This window comes from Helicoverpa zea, chromosome 3 (assembly GCF_022581195.2).
Source record: "Helicoverpa zea isolate HzStark_Cry1AcR chromosome 3, ilHelZeax1.1, whole genome shotgun sequence".
Classification (NCBI taxonomy): Eukaryota; Metazoa; Arthropoda; class Insecta; order Lepidoptera; family Noctuidae; genus Helicoverpa; species Helicoverpa zea.
The window spans coordinates 5,908,186-5,926,943 of NC_061454.1; the positions used below are offsets into that span (position 1 = coordinate 5,908,186).

Sequence of the window (18,758 nt, forward strand, 5' to 3'; positions counted from 1 at the left end):
TGACGAGCACAGAGTCTACAAACCTTCACTTAGAATGTACCTACATAAATAAAAAAATCAAAGCATCGTCTCGGGGAAACCTGGACTATAAAGTCTGAAATCAATCTGCATTTAGCAAGCGTGGTGATAAACGCTCAATCCTTCTGTGTGACAAAAACCCAGTGCCTAACAGTGGGCCAATAAAAAATGACGACGTACAGAATATTTGTCAGTTAAATGCATTGCAAGCTATAGATAATCTGTAGAAGTTTTGAAAACAAGCGAACGTTGTGAATATCTGTGAGCGTCGCCGGTGTATGGAATCTACAGCGAGATATCTATGAGATTCCACTACCAGTAGGAGCCGGGACATAACCTACCGGACACACGGACGCTTAAGTTGTACAACATTTTTTTATTTCTTACAAAGTTTCCCTTTTCAAGTTTCTTATACAAACATAGAAATAATTTTTAATGAAGGTTATGTTAGGGGGAAGTAAATTAATATTTTGCTAGTTGATTGTTTCTTAAAGGCTGCAGAAGAGCGTCCAGTTAAATACTTATGTGTATTAAAAATAAGTTACTGCTGCGTTTATATTAAAATACAGACTGTTGAATGAAATATTTTATGCCAATCTTAATTATACTGCAATGCATTAATATACTACGGACGGTAAAGTACAAAGATATTGGTTTACCATGTGAATTTTCAACGAGAAAGGCCATTAAACGAAAATTGGAAAATAATTAGCAATATAATTAACAAAAAGTAGTTTGATTTCAACCGTACGTACAATGTAAGTGTAATTTTAATTCATAATTCAGGTAAGCAATAAGCTTTTACCTGTCATTAATTGTTAATTGAAAAACCACGCCGTTGTGTTTACTTTATTCAACAGATTTTAATTAAATTAACACTTTTAATAAATGCTTATCCGTCAGCTTTATTTTTAATTTTGACTTGAGTTTTGGCTATTAAAGATACTTATTTATGTATAAGTATTTGTGGCAATAAAAGGCATATTGAAAAAGAAACGTAAGTAGAAATAAATTTGATTGAAATGTATAATTTTAGTATCATAAGCCTCTTGGGCAAAAGAAATCGAAAAGTGAACAAAACATTGACAGATATTGGTTTTTACTTACTCATCTATTTTGATAGGTACCTATTAATTTATCTTACGAGTAGCTTATAATATCGTTTGTGGACATCGCTAAAAAAACTTTCCGATTTAAGCAGTTTAGGTGTTGATAGTTTATGCTACACATGACGTTGTATTAAATTAACCACAGTGGGAATTATTGTGTGGGAAATAATAAGAGTTAAACCATATTAAACCTTAAGATAAGCCTTATTATTAACATGAGGTAGGTAGTACATCCCACTAGAGATTAGCGCTGCCTGTCGGCACCAGTTAGTAAATTAACGAGCATTAACAAGAATAAATCAGAGAGAAACATCCTATCGCTAATTATCTCAATAATAAAAATAAAACAACTAAAAACCAACACACATCAAAATCACTGTCTAAATCACAGAGTCTAAACTCTAAACAGTACACTCAGCTTAGCCGAACTTACAAGTTGACGTACCTAGTTTATTGTCCGCACACATGAACCGTATGTCCCAACAGTTACCTGCACCGAAACTATGTTTATTACAGAACAGTAACCGCCAACTTGTGTACCTACGGCGAGAATTTAGCCGAAATACTAACTACAAATGGCATACGGAACGTATTTTCAGATGTGTTTGGCTTGCTTAAGCAATTAATGTGGATGGAGGTATTTGCTACTGTTTTATTATGCTGATTATACCTCGTTATATTTAGCTATTTGCTCACTTTTGAGCCGAGGTGGGTGTGATAGCGTTTCTACTTAATGATGGTATGTGGGGTAATCAGAATTTGTGGGGTCCGGTGATAAATGCAAAAGATTTTTTGATGTTTCTTTTTTCTGGTTACTTAAAAGTTGAAAGGAAAATATACAGTCAGTCAATATGTATCAATAAGATATAATTAAAACTAACCACAAAAAACACTTGGCTACATGTTGTATATTTCTATAGGTCCTTATAACATATCTAAAGTGTCATGTAAGTATGTGTTCTTGTTCTTTATTTTTCTAAAACGTCATGGAATGAGGTGCTGTGTGTGATTGAGTCAAAGAGTAATCGGACTCTTTGACTATCCGGATTCTATCGGACTCTCGAAAGATATGAAATAGGTTCGATTTTTGAAAGGAATATGAATTTTAATCCTCACAGAGCTTTTTTCGGTCCCCAGTTGAAAGAGTGAATCTTTTACCGTAGGTACTCAAGAGTTGTTAAAGTCAAAACATTCCTCAAAAGGTAAGTTTATGAATGGAACATTAATCTAGAATTAATATTGTTAGAATAACCCTATGTATTTCCTAAACTGATCTGATTTTGGATCGGAATAAAATTGAACTTGGAGAAAACGGAAATTGAGCACACTAAGAATGGAAAAAAATCTTCACCATTATATAAATATTAAGAGAACATATATCTATCTATAAAACTACACCAAATAAATATAGATCACAAGACGAAGCCTATAAATGTGTTTTTATTGCTCTAAAATCGTGTAAATCTCAATAGCTAAGGCAGAATATTGGGTGCTCAATTTTCTGGGTTATTAGTGATATATAAGGTCTCCGATACGAGCTAATGACAGCCGCCGGATAGGATGCCACTAGGGTTAACTGCTTATTCCTCGTGATTTATTCACTTACTAATGTTACATTGAAAATCGCCTGGTACTTATTTGCTGACAAAATCGGTTGGAAAACTAAACTAGTTGTACATACTTTTTTACTTAACTTAATAAATATTAAATATTTATAGGTAATATCTATAGGTACCGGAACACCGAGGCAATTTAGTTGCGAAATTTTAAAAATAACTTCTGATACAATTATCTACTCGTCAAAATATCAAATATTAATAATGAACTGCCAGCGCGGTCAGAGTATTAAGTATAAGATTATGACAATTATTAAGACAAGCAGGTACTCGAACCAAAAAGATAAGATGAAAGAAAACTCCCCTAAAACATTTCATCAGAAACGTCGAAATTAAATTATCTAATTAACATTACTTGAGACGACATCGGGTGAATAAAGTCATTCGTTCCGAATTACGAATTTCTTATTAAAAAGATTCCACTCGGAGATCACAATAATTAGTGCTTTGATTATTTCCTACCTGACTTTTGTGTCTTTGTTTTACATTTTGTACTTTTTGCTTTATTCTAAGAATTTGGTTTAGGAAATTCATTACCTTTGAGCAATTTATTATTGTAGTCAATAAACAATTGGAAGTTTAATTAGATTTAAAACGTTCTTCATTAATGTAACTTCATTTAAGAATTACATTGTTTGTATGACAATTGTGATATTTTTGTAGGCCTGTTCTCTAAGCAATCTAAGTGAATAACTTGTCCACCTTTAGTTAAAGCCATTTGATCCAGTGATCCATCACTCATGACCTGTTTATTTATAGTGAAAGGTAAAACTTTGCGAATGCCCCGATTCCTGTATAATATAGAAGTTATTTTTATTTCCAAGGACCAAAAGATTTATGTGATCAATATTTATGATCCAGAAGTTTCAATTTATCAGTTCGTCCATTCTTTTCGGGGAGATATTTATACCAAGGTTTTTTGTATACCTAGGTGATGTGCTGGTGACATTATTTGTTATTTGTTCTATTCAGGCATTTAATCTATTTCGTTGACTTTGTTTATTATTGTGTTATTTTTGGAGGAGATCATACAAAGGTTGTCTACTTTCATTCCTCTTTAATGGTCACGAAGAAGCAGTCGGCGAATCAGTGTAGGTATTGAAGATAGAACTCTGCCAAGCTCTTCAAGAACTAACAGGTTCAATATTGTTTTAATCCAATTTACATACATCGCCAGAATTATTCTAGGAAACCGATTAACTGAAACATAACTTTCCTCCCAATAAAACACCCCAGGGTGGTTACTAGCTCTGACCCCATGAATTTTAAACCTGATTACTTAGCTAAGAGCGGTTGACATTTGGAGTGCCTCTAACTACTCCCATGTGGGATTTTTACCGCGTTTTTTATTTCACTTAGACGTGTATGTACGTTTTAACCCTGTTACGTATGGTAATAGCTTTTGGAAGATTCTGCTAAGGCAAAAATGTACTTTAAGCCCAAGCAATAAGGTTCAATGTGATCAAGACGTGTAGATCGATGAGATGAATACGCAAATGTGTACGTAAGTATTCTCGGAATATTTTAGAGGAAAAACAATGTGATTAATTTTTATTTGCGGATCTCGCTTCCCGGTATCTTGATCAATAGGCGATATTAAAAACAAAGGCTGTGAGCTTTTTTTCTGCTAAGCAAATATACCATTTCAAATCGTATAATAAAGTTATTTATACTAACAATATATCTCGGGCATATATTTTGTCCTTTGTCCAGTAATACATTCCGATCATCTGTAATATTTTCCCGATAGGCTAGATTTTGTAAAGGATACATAAAAACAACAGCTTTTAGGTATCTACAAAACTAGACGAAGGTTTAATTTCCAAAAGGGATGAAGCACATTTATTAAACTCTTTGCGATTCTGCTTACGCCTCCGTGCGCACCTTGCATAAATTATTCGCTTCTTTTACATAATTAGTGTACTTTATTTACTCGTTCCAGGAGGTATTTAAAAAAAAGACGAATATCAAGCGCAAAGAAGGAATTAAAGAAATGAACAATTTTCTTTGTCCTTTTTGCTCAGATTAACAAGTAGCGCCATCTCTTAGCGCGAGGGAAGACTAAACGTTTCGGTGTCAAGAACTGAATCCCCTCAAATCTTCGGAGGCAAGGGTTTACTCTGTAAATATTTTTCGTGGAAGAAAATAGAATTATTTTTCTTATAAGGTCAACGGTCTTTGGGACAGGATTTGTTTTTATGACTACAAATACAGCATCATACAGTGAGCTGTGAAAAATGTCGATAGTTCCGACGGATTATTTAATACGCGATACGCTGTATTAAATTACTATTTGGGTTTCTTTAATCAAACTGTATTTTTACTTAAACTTTTATTATATTGTCAACATCTGTGATTAGCATACAATGTAAACCAATTTTGTACATTAACTACTTTGTTGTTATTTTTGGTTTTGTTTACGTTTAACTTTCAGACAAGTTGCGAGGTTTAGACAATACTTCAGCTTAATTCTAGTAATATCTTCACTTTATTCGCAAAAGTTCGCGAAGAAACTAAATTTTCAGATTTCGACAAGGAAAGTACCTATAAATTAGATTGTTGTAAGATAGCGTGGGTAGGTATTTCTGAGAAATTTATTTTTAAATGTGGTTAAAAAAGAAAGAAAAGACTCTTTTTGATCTTTTATAATTTTAGAATTGCGTTGATTTAAGTTGCCTGCGATCGAGAGTGAATGTATTACCGTGCTCAATTGAAATCATCAGTACTTGCACTTGTAACTGTTTTAAAAGTTTAAAATATTAAGTAGGTATTTTAAAACTTATTTTTTTTTTTGTTTCACAGTTAAAGGCGATTTAAAACAAAGCAGCTTTTTCAAGGAGCGACTGTTTCTATACGCATCACATAACTCGACTATTATAACAACAACATTACAATTCACCGCCACACCTTCGTAAATTACATTACAAAGCGCTTTCTATAAAAAGGCTTCGAAAGCCGACACAAAAATCGATAGCAAAGCAATTCCAAAATGCTTAACGACTAATGGATATCATATGAACAATGTTTACTATCAACTGATAGCTGATTACATGGCTTATGAGCGCCAGAGCCCACCCGGCTTGCGCAATCAACCCGGATAAACAAACAAACAACCGGCTATACTACCCGGCTTCCGGAAATTAACTTATGCGACCGTGGCACGACGGGAAAATCGGATGCGTTTTTACTTGGCCGCATTTGTAAAGAAGTGTCTTTTTAACGCATATTTACACTGTTCATAAACGATTTCCACGGGATATGGCCCGCTTTGTATTGGGAAGGTGGAAATGTTGCTCCATTGTTGTGATAATGTTATTCATTATTTTAACAACTTGTTAAATAAATAAACTTGTTGTTCAATCAACAGAGAAAAATATGAACGACCAAATTAACGTGTGACATTAAAAATACCATAGATATAGACATATAAACACTAGATGCGACGCACTTTTTCTGACAACCACCATAAAATGAAAGCCGTGAAAACCCATGCAGGATTGCTATCAGATAACGTTAGTTACCACCGATTTATATTTTATTTTTTACCCCCAACTATGGCATCTATAGATACATAGTTGCACTGTGCAGTGTAAATTTATCACCAGTTGCAATGGGCTGGCAATCTGTTTGATGCTAATACAATCTAAACGTATGACGCTGGGTTGCGCGATACGTGGCCGCTTGTCACGGCGGACATGAGATATCGGGGCTATACCATACTATACTATATACAATATATATGTACCTACTATTGTATCTATCTATGTACATGTGTGTATCGGTGGATGATATGTTGTGGAGTGATTTGATTTGGTTTTATTGTCATCAATAGTTTTTAATGGTGTTGGTAATAAAGAAAATGTACTATTTCGTGGATTAATGTACCTATTTTTTTTTTTTTATATTTACATTGGGGAGAAAGGGTAACACTTATGGTATGTCTGCGCCTTTCTCCTGACTGGTTTTGGGTTGGGGAGGTATTGTGGAGGATGTTTGAGGAGGGATAGGTTTTTTCAATTAAGTATATAATATATACATAATAAATAAAATATAAAACTAAATTTACGGATATTAATGTACCTATTTACAGTTTGTATTACTCAAGTAACTGTTAATGGACCTCAAAACCTTTAATTTGTGTTGCAAGGTTAACTCTCAATTGAAAGTGTGAATGTTAACAGTGATTAAAGTGGTAACTGACAGTTTAAAAGAGGCAACGTATTTGTGTTTGTAGGCTACTCGAGAGGATTATATATGAATGCACCGTAAATATAATACCGGTATAATGCCCAAGCCTATGAAATAAAAAATAACTCTGCACTACCTCTCAATAAACTTTTAACAACGTTTTAAATCCACGGCATCCTGCAAAACCTCACTAAATATTCAACAAGAAAATACAGCATCATACAGTGAGCTGTGAAAAATGTCGATAGTTCCGACTGATTATTTATCAGATTTACGTAAAAGAACCCTCATACTCAACATGACAAACTGTATGCTAAAACAAGCCTTTCATCCCGTCATCAGTGATTTTATAAAGCACGTAAAAAGCATCAACATCTCGTTCGATTTACGGGGCCTTCGCTGTGGAACATTTTCTAATCAACATTCAAGTAGCGGCATGTACGCGGTGTCCCCATAAATTACGTATCAAGTATGTGTGGAGGCTTTATGAAAAATGTTTTCGTAAGGCGGTTTCCCCAGTGGAGACTTGCGGAACTCCGCCGGCGCGGCCGTGCACGCGGCCTTATGCAAACAAAATATATTGGCTCTTTGATATGCTGGCTCGTTAACTTTACTATTAGTTTCTTGTAAAGTTGTTATTAAATTGCCTCCGTTAGTAGCTTGTGTGTTAGATTAGATGGAGTATGTTGTATGTTGCGGATGTTATTTTTAGTTAATTTAATGTTATTAAAGGTATCATTCCTTTTTCAAAGGTGGGTTTAGTATTTCAATGAGTTATATTTATAAATTATGGACCTTAAGTTCACGATCTTTATCATTTCAACACATGAGGTTCTTGTTGATCCTAATAACGACGATTGTTATTTAAATACGAGGAACATTATTATTTCTAAGCAAACACAAAACAATTAGATACAACTTAATGACTTATTCGCTATAGGTAATTATACCTTCCTACTGTGTAGTATTAAGCAAAGTGGTGTAACAAATAATTTTAAAATTAATTACCCCAAATTAAAAGCACCTAAAAGGTTGCGTGTTTACAAAAACAGTACCCTATTAACCCGCAAACGATATCGAGAAGTCATATTACAGTCGGAAAACATTTCCCAAATATTTCAAGTTCTATATCAATCATAATCCCATTTGAAAGGAGAGGATTTAGACTCGGGACACCATAAGCAATAAAGCACTACACGTCAGATTGAGAGCCATACGATTCCAATCCGCTTTCGAGCCAGAGACAAAGGGAAACTTCGATGAAATTGGAACATCAGACTTGATTCGACGCCGTCAGGAAAAACCTTTCGGTTAATCAAGAGAAAGACAAGATTTAATCTATAACCGCAACAAAAATAAATGCGATCGCATCTGTTAAAATATTTCAACAATTGGAAACTTTTGAAACGTATTCAATGCGGATGAAACGCCGATATGTTGTGAATATTTTAAAGTCCGGCGTTCAATAGCGTAAATCCGTAAGCGTAATTCAAAGTGTCGTTTTGCGCGCGTGTAGCCCGTGCCTAATCCCGGTCGGACGGGTACAAACGACATCGTCAGGTGATATCAGTTGCAGCTGCGACGTGCTCGCTCCTAGATTCACTTACGGATTGATGGCAATGCAACGCGATATATACTCTAAGCTACAAATCACCGAACCATTCCGTTCGACGTTCACAAAAGAATATTGAAGATGTCTGCTTTATTACCTCGGTATGCAGTTTGTGTCAAATGTGTTTGCGGCTATTTTTATGAATGTATAAAAATGAGAATTTATTGTGGTACACATCGAATATTTTAGGTACATTTAAATCCCGCCTACATACATAGTATCAGTTGCACAAGATTTTTTTGTATCCGATATGGTTTTATTTTTAGATATAAAATAAATGGTTTTAGGTAAGTATACACATAGATTTTTGTAAACTTTGTAAGAATTCCTGTTGCATTGCAGCCATCGGAAAAGTCCGAACACGCATGTTAGCTGCAATTTCATCGAATCGTTCCGGACCGTGCGCGCGATGCGTTGCGAGCCAGTCGACGCGTGCCTTTACTTTAGAGCTAGCACACACTGCAAACTTTTGGTTGGCCGATAGTTTTTTCTGCTCATAAATCAGTATAAAGATGAATGTTAGTATGCACATTACAAACATCAGTTATGTAGCCGGTATCAGTTCGACGGAAAACTTTGGTTGGTTTCATTTTTTTTTTAAGTACCAACCATCGGGTCAACTGTATCGGCCAACTGCTTAGTCTTCAGTGTGCGGGTACTCTAACGCTCCAAATGAGATTGTTCATCGTTTTTCCTCCGATTTGTTTTACATCGTATTTATATTATTTTCAATTAGCCTGTATTATTTGTTTTGCCAATAATGCTTTGTGTGATAAACTTATTCTATGGAATGAAAGGAAATTGAAAATACCTTTATTGAAGGCATGAAAGATTGTCAGATTTAAGAGATAACACAAATTATAAATGCAATGAATACTGATTATATTAGTAATACACTGGAATTGTAATATTAACTACCATTTATGACGTACAATGTATATTTTACACAATTAATAAAGCAACGTTTAATTTACTCCGAGTTGTCATCACATTTCAACGGAGTGCGTTAAGCATGTAGGTCATAAAGACAGGTCCACACGAGCTGCTCTCATCAAGCTCTCGATATTTCACCGTACATTACAAACGTGTGGCGGACAACTGAAGTTAATTGGATGCGCAGACCGCAGCAGGAACGGCTATGAAATATAAAACAGCCAGTTTCCAGGTGACTGCAACCCCATTATCATGCCTGCAGACGACGTAACGTGTCGCGTCTCGTTATCGTGTCGTCACGTCAGCCTACGGTTACAAGCACCGACCAAATTACCGCTAAGTGACACTTGATGACTGGAAAATGTCAACTCGTCACAACATAAGATGCGCATGCTTTTATAATCTGATAACTTGTTCGCAAGTTAACTTTTAGAAGGGAGTAGAATTTTTGAGGTATATTTATTATACAGTCATAAATCTTCAAATATGTTCGCTCACGGAAGGAAGTATTCCTAGTTTATATCCAAAACGGATCTCTAATCATATACCACTACTTTATTTGGTCCATTTCCTCTTGAACACGATCCAATGCGTTTCATTTCAACTGAAAATCCTGTTCATATTTCACACTTTTATTGCCGCATACATTTTCTGCATTATGTATTTCAATTTTCTAACAGATAAACCGGGACTTCATCAAAGCGTCGGGCGTAACGTTAAAAACGCAGCAACTCAAACAGTAACGTTACCCACACACAATACAAAATATTGCTATTTTTGTAGCGCATTCGCACACAATACGTTTGAAACGGACTGTGTAATAACGGCCCATCAAAATTTCTACGGTACACTTGCCGAGCCGATCGGAAAAATTCACTCGACTCGACTCGACTCGCCCGACCCGTGCCAGTGTCGTAATCCGTGTGCCCCGCTATGTGTGAAATTGAAATTAAAATTCTATTAAAGCGGAACGATTGGAATAGAATGCGACGTATCCTATTTTTATACAGCACTGATAAATTGATTATGTGATTGGACTGGCTCAGTGGGATGGTAAGGAACTAGGATGAGCCGTTTAAACGTTCCACTTTTGTTCTAGCCAGTTATCTGCCGAGAACAGTTTTTGTGGCCATCTTTAATAATAGGAGTACTTGAACAAGACGTACATTTAAAATTAAGTTTGAAATTAATACCCTCACCGTTTTACATTTTCGAAACTTGGCCATTAGTTATTTTGGTGTTTCTTCATGGGAAACTTTTATAAACCTGAACTTTGCAATGCTTCTTTGGGGAAAGATTTTTCAATACCTTGGAGGTAAAAGTTTCGCGACGTGTTTATTTAAAAACTATTAATAAAAAAGGTTAGTGAAGCTTTTGCGTCAGCATTCAGCAGTACCTTTTTATCTTGGTACTACTAAAAATGTGTCCAGTAAGTTCTTTCATAAGTTTAAAATATGGGCGATAAATATGAGCTACTTAATTTGGCTTGAAATAGACTTTTTTTTTTAACGACAATCAGACTTGATCTCCATTTTTGATGACATAAATGATTTCAAAAATGTCGTATATGCTAATAAATAGATAATAGCGTATGGCAGAGTAGATGTGCAGAACGGATAGCCAAGGGCAATACCTTCCTGGTCTGGAATTCCTTGAATGCCATGCTCATTTTCCACTTTACCTATTAAGTAGGTATAGTGTATTTATTTAATCAAAGATATCGAATTAGGGATTGATTTTTTAGAAAGTTATTTAGCAACAAGATTTTCTTACATACATACATAGTAACAAGTGAAGCTAATATAAGCGTGTCAATATTGACAAAATAAACAAAATTGTTAACTATGACGTTACGAGCCTCAGTTCTTTGATTACAAAGTACAAAATATCGTGAATTTTGGACATTGTAGGCTACACCTGCGAGCACGATATCACGTAATTTACTAGGAGCGTTAGCGCGCTCAATTGGACTCCATGACGAGAAATTCTCGGATGTAAGAACCTAGTCTGCTCCTCGCTTAGGTTCAAATTTATTGACATCGCGATAAACTGCTCTTTGGAGCACCATTCGTCGATTAAATGACGTCACAAGCTCAGGGCTGGGTCTTAACTGTCGTTTTGTTATTGTATTCATAGGTACGGTTTCATATCTCGCTGGTGTTATGTAGCTATAGAGTGGCAGCCGCAATATGTCGGTGATAATGTATGGGGAGCGGGTGCGTAGGGGTGGGTAGGTACTTCTATTGTTCATGTGTTATCGAAACCTGTGTATTGTATTGTGCACCACTTTCTTTGAGAATGTTATTATAGTATGAAGACGGCGTATCTATTACTAGGTCTTGCCTGCGGCGGTATGGATAGAATGCACGTGAAAGTGAATGTACAGTATTCAGGGATAACTGGGTAGCATTAATTCTGCTCCATTCAATCCATTTTGTTTGTAATCGAACCTGTAGTTAAAGAGATTAACCTAAAAACTGTCTAAATAAACTTTATGTAAATATTAGTATACATTATTCAAGAGAATTTAAGGCGACAAGTAAAATTCTCGTTGGAATCTAAGTGTCGGATAACCTTAATGTTTTCCTTCCCGGTTTAAAACGGCCTCGAAAATCTTGTGTCAAGAGATAACGGAAGAGGACAAAAGTTTTTATCATACTTTATTTTTCACTTCAATTCCCTCGTGGGCCCGTCGGAGTAACTCGTATCCAACTACTGCAATTTTTATAAATAAACTTTATAACAAATAAGAAAGCAAACGCTATTCGTTCTAGTTGTTAAAAATAAAATTGCTCACTCTTTTCTTCTTGAACACAATCTAAACAAAATAACAATTTCAAAATAAAAAAGGCTTATCAAAATAAAGCGTAATCTATGACAAAGTTCTGTGGAACGTGTAAATTACCTCTAGTCAAGACTTTGAAATAATATTTCAGCCAAAATTCGAGCTAAGAAAACACAATAAGTGTTATCGTGATGCGTGGGACGGTGAAATATAACGCTCCCTGTGTTTCCACTCGAGTCGGCCAAACGTTTGCTTGTTTAGGATAGATTATACCGCGAGTAATTGACAGATCAAAGCTATCCTATTACAAATAATTGATTTTCTTTCATAATACTTTCACAAAGTTTCGAAGATTGAGCGTTGTTACAGAAATTGTTGAAAATAAAAACTGATGAGGAAAATGGCGTATTATAATGTTTCTTTGTATATAGGATTTCGTGATATCATTTTCCGCGTAACATAATTCTGTACAATCATCTTTTTATGTTTATCTTGTTTTACATTGGATTTGGGGTTTTCTGTCGCGTTGAACAAGTGTGGAATTAGCATAACAAAATGTACTACAATTTCTTCTAAAATCCGCGAAACTTTTGTTACTTTTAGGCCTGATTTTTATTTTTTAAGTCATCTGCTAAATTATTATTGGACCAAATTATTATTCTTTCATCTATATTATTTTGATTAACAATAAGAATAGCAACATAATCATTTATCATCGCAGTAAATCAAATCTATTCCTTTATGTTGTTTTTGTCACAAATACTAATCAATTCAATAGTAATAGGAACAAATATAGGAATTATACAAGCGCGATATTTCAATGAAATTAACTTATTTTCTCAGTTATGTATATGAGGCAGACGCGCTGGCGTCGGCAGGATTACCAAGGATTTGGTGCGGAACCTGCCTACCTGTTAATATCTATATACTTGTCAAATTACCTTGTCAACTCACGTGACGCCTGATATAGCCTACTTAGGCCTACGCACCGCTACGAATATACGCACCGTAGCGACATTCACCGCTACGCCGATGCTACGCTTTCGTAGCACAAGCTTCAAATGAAAATTGTGCTTTTATCAACATAAAGCTGCAATAAAATAAACCTTACAAGTAGTCTTTAAAAACAAATTGAGTACTAAGTTGTGTAGATAAATGTGCTGTAAAAGAGGTTTAATAAAATAGACATAATTCCAATTTGAATTGCCCCACATTTTATCCGTGCGGTATCTAATGTCCCGGGCCGCGCAACTTCACGGACGTAATGGGCTGTGGAAACGAAATGTGTGTGCCTCGCAAATGTGTCATCTAAATCAAAAAGTTCGCTAAAAACCCTCGCACCAATTAATTTCTAGTCCATAAAATAAAATTACTCTTTAAGTATCCGTAGACTAATTCAAAGTTTGGACTTTATCAAGGAGATAAGCAAGTTTTTCTTATTAAGTATCAAGGGAGCTGTCGTAAATACAGAAATTAGCGTGAGTATCATCGTCAGAGCGGTGTGTAAACATGAAAACTTTGAGAGTGGCGTCGGCGCGGCGTCGTCTCGGCGTCGGGCCGGCGACGTCGGCCAATCTCGCCGCGCCGTGTAAGTTGCCGGCTTATATTAGCTTATCGCGTCAACTCGACCTATTAGTTCTGCTATAAGTTTTATTTTACCTCGGTTAAATTATATCTTTAATATGTAGCGCGCCAGCCAGCTTCTCGGGCTGTATTTTCTCATTATCCAACTAAATATATACAATTAAATCTAAAGCCGAGTGTTCACTGTATATAAATGTGGTGCGACGAACTGTGGCGTTAGGCGTCCTTATTAACTGTAGCGGTCACGCTGCACTGCAGTCGCCCGCTGATTAATGAATATTAGACTTTATATCCTAACCGGCAAAGCTGAAAATAATACGTAGATATTGCAGCAATCGGTGTTCATTAATTAACTTTATTACTTGGCCTTGAATTTAACGCCAAAACATATTGCTTGTAGCAGACATTTTTTTGCGGTGAAATCTTCTACTCTTGAATATTAGTTACACGAACTGGTGGATGTAGTAAGAACAAAGCGTGTTGGTCGGTGTCAGGCGGCGCGCGGCGCGGGCACGGCGTGCGGCCCCAGCATGGCGACGCTCGTGTTATGTTATTTACGTGCCCGCAGAGGACAACTTTTTAATGGGGCGATAACAGACCACCCGAGACCGACGTTGCTGTTAAATCTCATGCTCATAAATACGTTATGTAAACCCACCCTAATAATTAGTGGCGGTTACGGCGTGTAGTTAAGTTTTATGAAGCCGGCAGAGGCGAGGAGCTCGTACACAAAAATGTTCTTTAATTTGTCTGCTGCGTTCCGACGCGATCAACTGGAAATTGTTATGTTTATTCAGAGAATCTTGTGTGCTAGCTACCCTTTTTATTTTTTCCGGCGTTTTAATGCGATTGGGTTTCCGTAGAACCGCCGTTGCGCGAAGCCGAGATCACATTGAATATGTATAGTTAAGTCTGATTTCACGGCAACCTTCGCTTTCGATGCCCTCGCCTCCACTGAATACTGACGAGATCAATTTAATAAATCAAATATACCTATCTACTTTATCATACGTAAACAGTTTGGATTATACTTTTATCTGACAAATAGCGACTTATGAAACTTTTTATTGCTCAGTTTTACGAAATCAGTCTTTTCGAGGAAATTATATTGCGCAGTGGAAAATAAATATAATAAGTTGCCGGCTTACGGTGAAGTTGTATTTCATAACAATGTTCACGCTACGCGATTTTAATGTTTTTTCTGTGAATTTTAACAGATCTCAGTAATAATTTATACTTACCTCTACCCAATTTAATATATTTCAGCTAGACTTCGTGGAAAACGAATATGGTGCATTCGTGAACATGTTTATGTTTCATACATACAGACCTACGTGGATACATGGATGTTTACGACGCAAATAATGGAGTTGTCACGTCTTGTGTACAAATAGGCCGGCACATGATCAGACAGCGCTGACAGGCGTCAACAAGCGGGGCGCGGGGCGCCGGACGCACAGTACCTGGCTAGGGCGCCGCGCTGCACGCCTGCACTCCGGCTCTTCACTGCTTCCCCACTTTTACTTTCCAAAGTTTTTCAACTAGTTAGTTCACAAACTTGGGCGAGTTCAGTGACCGAGTATGAGGCGTTCTGGCGGAAGCTAGCGTTGTCAGCTGTGAGGAGAGGGTGAAGCGCGTGCTGCACGTACACAGGTTACAACGAGTACAGCGACGAAGCGAGATACGGAGTCATGCGGTCAGCCAAAAGGACACAAACCTACTGGCGAGCTGGGTGTATCGGCGCTGCGGCCGGGGGCGGCGGGCGGCGGGGCCGCGCCATTGGCCCGCCGGGGCACGCCTCCGACGTCGCCGGTGCCGCCGCCGCCGCCGCGTCGCCTCAGCACGGCCGCCGCCGACCCGACCCGACCCTAGGCCATACACTCCACACCACTTCGACTGTCTTTACTTACACAAGCTGGTTTTTTACTCAACCTTTCTTCATACATGTTGACTTACACTGCAGATGCTACGACAGTTCTTAACTAGTAATCCAAAGTTAACAATTACAACTTACCTATTAGGTAGGCCGTTGCAGTTCAAAAGGAACGTCCTTGTAGAACAGATAATCCCGCGTCAACTGGTTCTACACTTCGCACTACACAACACTAACGATATGGTCGGCATAACACTTAATTAATATCACCTTTTCAATACTTTAACTACGTTTATATCATCGTACCAAAATAAGTTTGCTCAAGTTCACAATAAGCCGTTATGGCGGCTGTCACGCGTACACTGATTATTTTTATTAAGTGATCACCTACCCTCAATCAACGCAATATTTTACTAAGGTACTACCCTCATTTTAAGTTATGTGATGTCGTTTCTTTCTACGTAACGTTAACGTCATTAATTTTAAATCAATAATGATTTGCCTATGAAGTTAGAAAAAATTTCATATGTTTTTTTTAACTTTTTTTAACTTTCAAGTGTTTCCTTGTTTGTAACTAATTTACCCGCGTAAAACAGCTGTCAGATGAAAAACTTAGAACAAATGAGTGACGAATTCAACAGGTATTTTAGATAATTACTAAGAAAAGAATGCTTTGGTTTCTTGCTCAAATATTAAAGTAAAATAAAAAGTACCTACCTAATGTAGTTAGTATTTTCAATTTTTTTTTTTAACTTTAGTTACCAACAGAAATTGTTTTGCAAGAAGAATAAAAGTTATCACTTTTAAATATACAATTAGACAAAGTTAATGACGGTCAATATGTCGCTGTGGCGGCATATTGGGCTGACAAAGTGTAGTGTCATTGTAAGACATGTCATCGAAGAAGAAGAAATGACGGTTATGCATTTAAATTATTTTTGTTAGTCTTTTTGTTCACCATGCATTTCCGTTCTTAAAAAGAGTTTTTTTTCTCTAGGCTGCGTTGTTGCTTCCCTCAACATGCAACTGAGGCGCGGGAAAAATAAAATATACTTTTTTTATGTTTTACAATATTTATTTATTTTCCCGATTTACGAGTACTAAAGTAAATATTATACATTTTGTACCTATATTTTTGACTACAGTACCTATATGGGAAATTAATACGAGTTCAAACAAAGGAGGAGGTTCTCAATTGGGATGTTTAGTACATTTTTTCAGCTCAGCTTTCAGTAGTGTAACCTAAGATATAAAAGCATAAATAAACACTGATTATGTTGTAGTTTTAGTTTTTGGTTTTTAGGGTTCCGTGCCCAAAGGTCCGTCCGTCCGTCTGTCACCAGGCTGTATCTCATGAACCGTGATAGTTAGAAAGCTGAAATTTTCACAGATGATGTATCTTTGATGCCGCTATAATAACAAATACTGAAAACTAGAATTTAATCATTTTTTTGTCTGTTTTATAAATAATGGTACGGATCGACTAGCACTTGGCCGGTTTTTAAATATGGTGTATGTTTATATTAATATAGTTTCATACGGCTCAGTTCCTAAATTACTTAAGTACATACATTTCGTCGAAATACTTATCGCATACAAGAATGCATTAGTATATAGACTAATATTTTTGTCAGTCTGTTTAGTTTGCCCAAAGACAAGAAAAAAAAACATGAACGTTATTACTTTAATTTAGATATTACAACAGTCACGTGGTTCTCGCATGTTTTTCATTAATTAATTAACCCAATTATAAGTTTCGTACACGCTACGTTTTGGGCACACGTCAGTGGCTGGCGAATTTATTCAGCCCTTCATAAGTAGGTGTTGCAGGCTTCTATAGCTTTCGACAAAGAGCTATTAATAGGGGGTGCAACGTTGAAGAAATTCAAACGAGCGCGGAGCCTGTAAGTATGCGCCTCACGTACACTACGGTACTTACATACGGACACTGTAAAGGGGGCTGCAGAAGTCTAGGTTTAGGATGGGAAAGAAATGCTGGGAGGATACAAAGTTTTTACACTGGTGGGTTTTTGTCGAGCGTAGCAAGCTGAGCAAGCGCGCCGCGTGGAAGATCTGCTGGTGTCAAATCACTGTTTAAAATAACCACATATTTTTTAATGAGTTACATGTTACTGTAGGTGATAATTAGCATCCCAAGCGATCTAACTAAGTATTATATTTGCCAATTAAAATGAGGATCCTTCTTTCGCCCACTTCTTGTAGCCAGGAGAAAAAGAAAAATAAACTATTGAAAAGAAAAGATTGTATCTAAGAGAACCAAAATATTTAAACGTCTCCTAAATAAACATTAAGTTCAATAGCCTCAACAACTAATTCCAAAAAAAAAAACAAAAACTGAAAGCACATTTAAAACAGCAAAAAAAAACAACAACAAAACACAAGTAATTAGAAAAACATAATTTCCATTCGAATATTTTCTAACATTCGCGCAGCGGAATCATTAAAATGAGTGTTACACATTGTTCCAGCATCGTTCCGTTTCACTTTCATTGTGTTTCTAAACCCATCAGCTGAACAAAAGGCCTCGAGGAAGAACAAAAGAGTGGCTAGTCGAAGGTAATACCAGTCGTTATAGCTATTCAAAAAATAAATAGCAAAGATTAGAGCCACACTTTGAATTGTGTTGCTAATAATTATTATGTTTGTTGGTCGTGTTTAGTTGTTGAGTTAATGCTGCGTTTTGATGTAGCTGGTTTTTGGGGTTTATTAACATATTTGTGTTGGTGTTTGTTTTATCGTGAATTTATTTCTATGACATGAAAGTTGATTATCACAAATAAAGACTTAAGTTATTTTTCGGTGTTTTGACAATCATCGCATTACCTTACTTTTCTAAGACCAGTAAAGTTTTATTTCCATTTTTTTAAACGTATTCGGGATGATATTCAAATAAATTAAAGTTATTTACATACAATGTAGCTTTCAGCTTCTTGCTCCAAATTCCAATACAGTATAAGCAACTGCGACCCATATTACCCTTTGTTCCTCACAATGACGTCATATTCGCCGGATGTTACAC

The 18,758-nt window shown here is 36.2% G+C and overlaps 1 protein-coding gene across 4 annotated transcripts in view; it reads right to left on the reverse strand.

Moving 5' to 3' along the window:
• The window catches only part of LOC124645625 (protein muscleblind), a 228,486-nt gene extending 212,928 nt beyond the window's left edge, over positions 1 to 15,558 (reverse strand). For all 4 annotated transcript variants that reach the window (XM_047185438.1, XM_047185436.1, XM_047185433.1 and 1 more), the window contains exon 1: positions 15,309 to 15,558. The gene's annotated coding sequence lies outside the window, so the exon portion shown is untranslated. The remainder of the gene's footprint in view (positions 1 to 15,308) is intronic.
• Between the last annotated feature and the right edge of the window lie 3,200 nt (positions 15,559 to 18,758).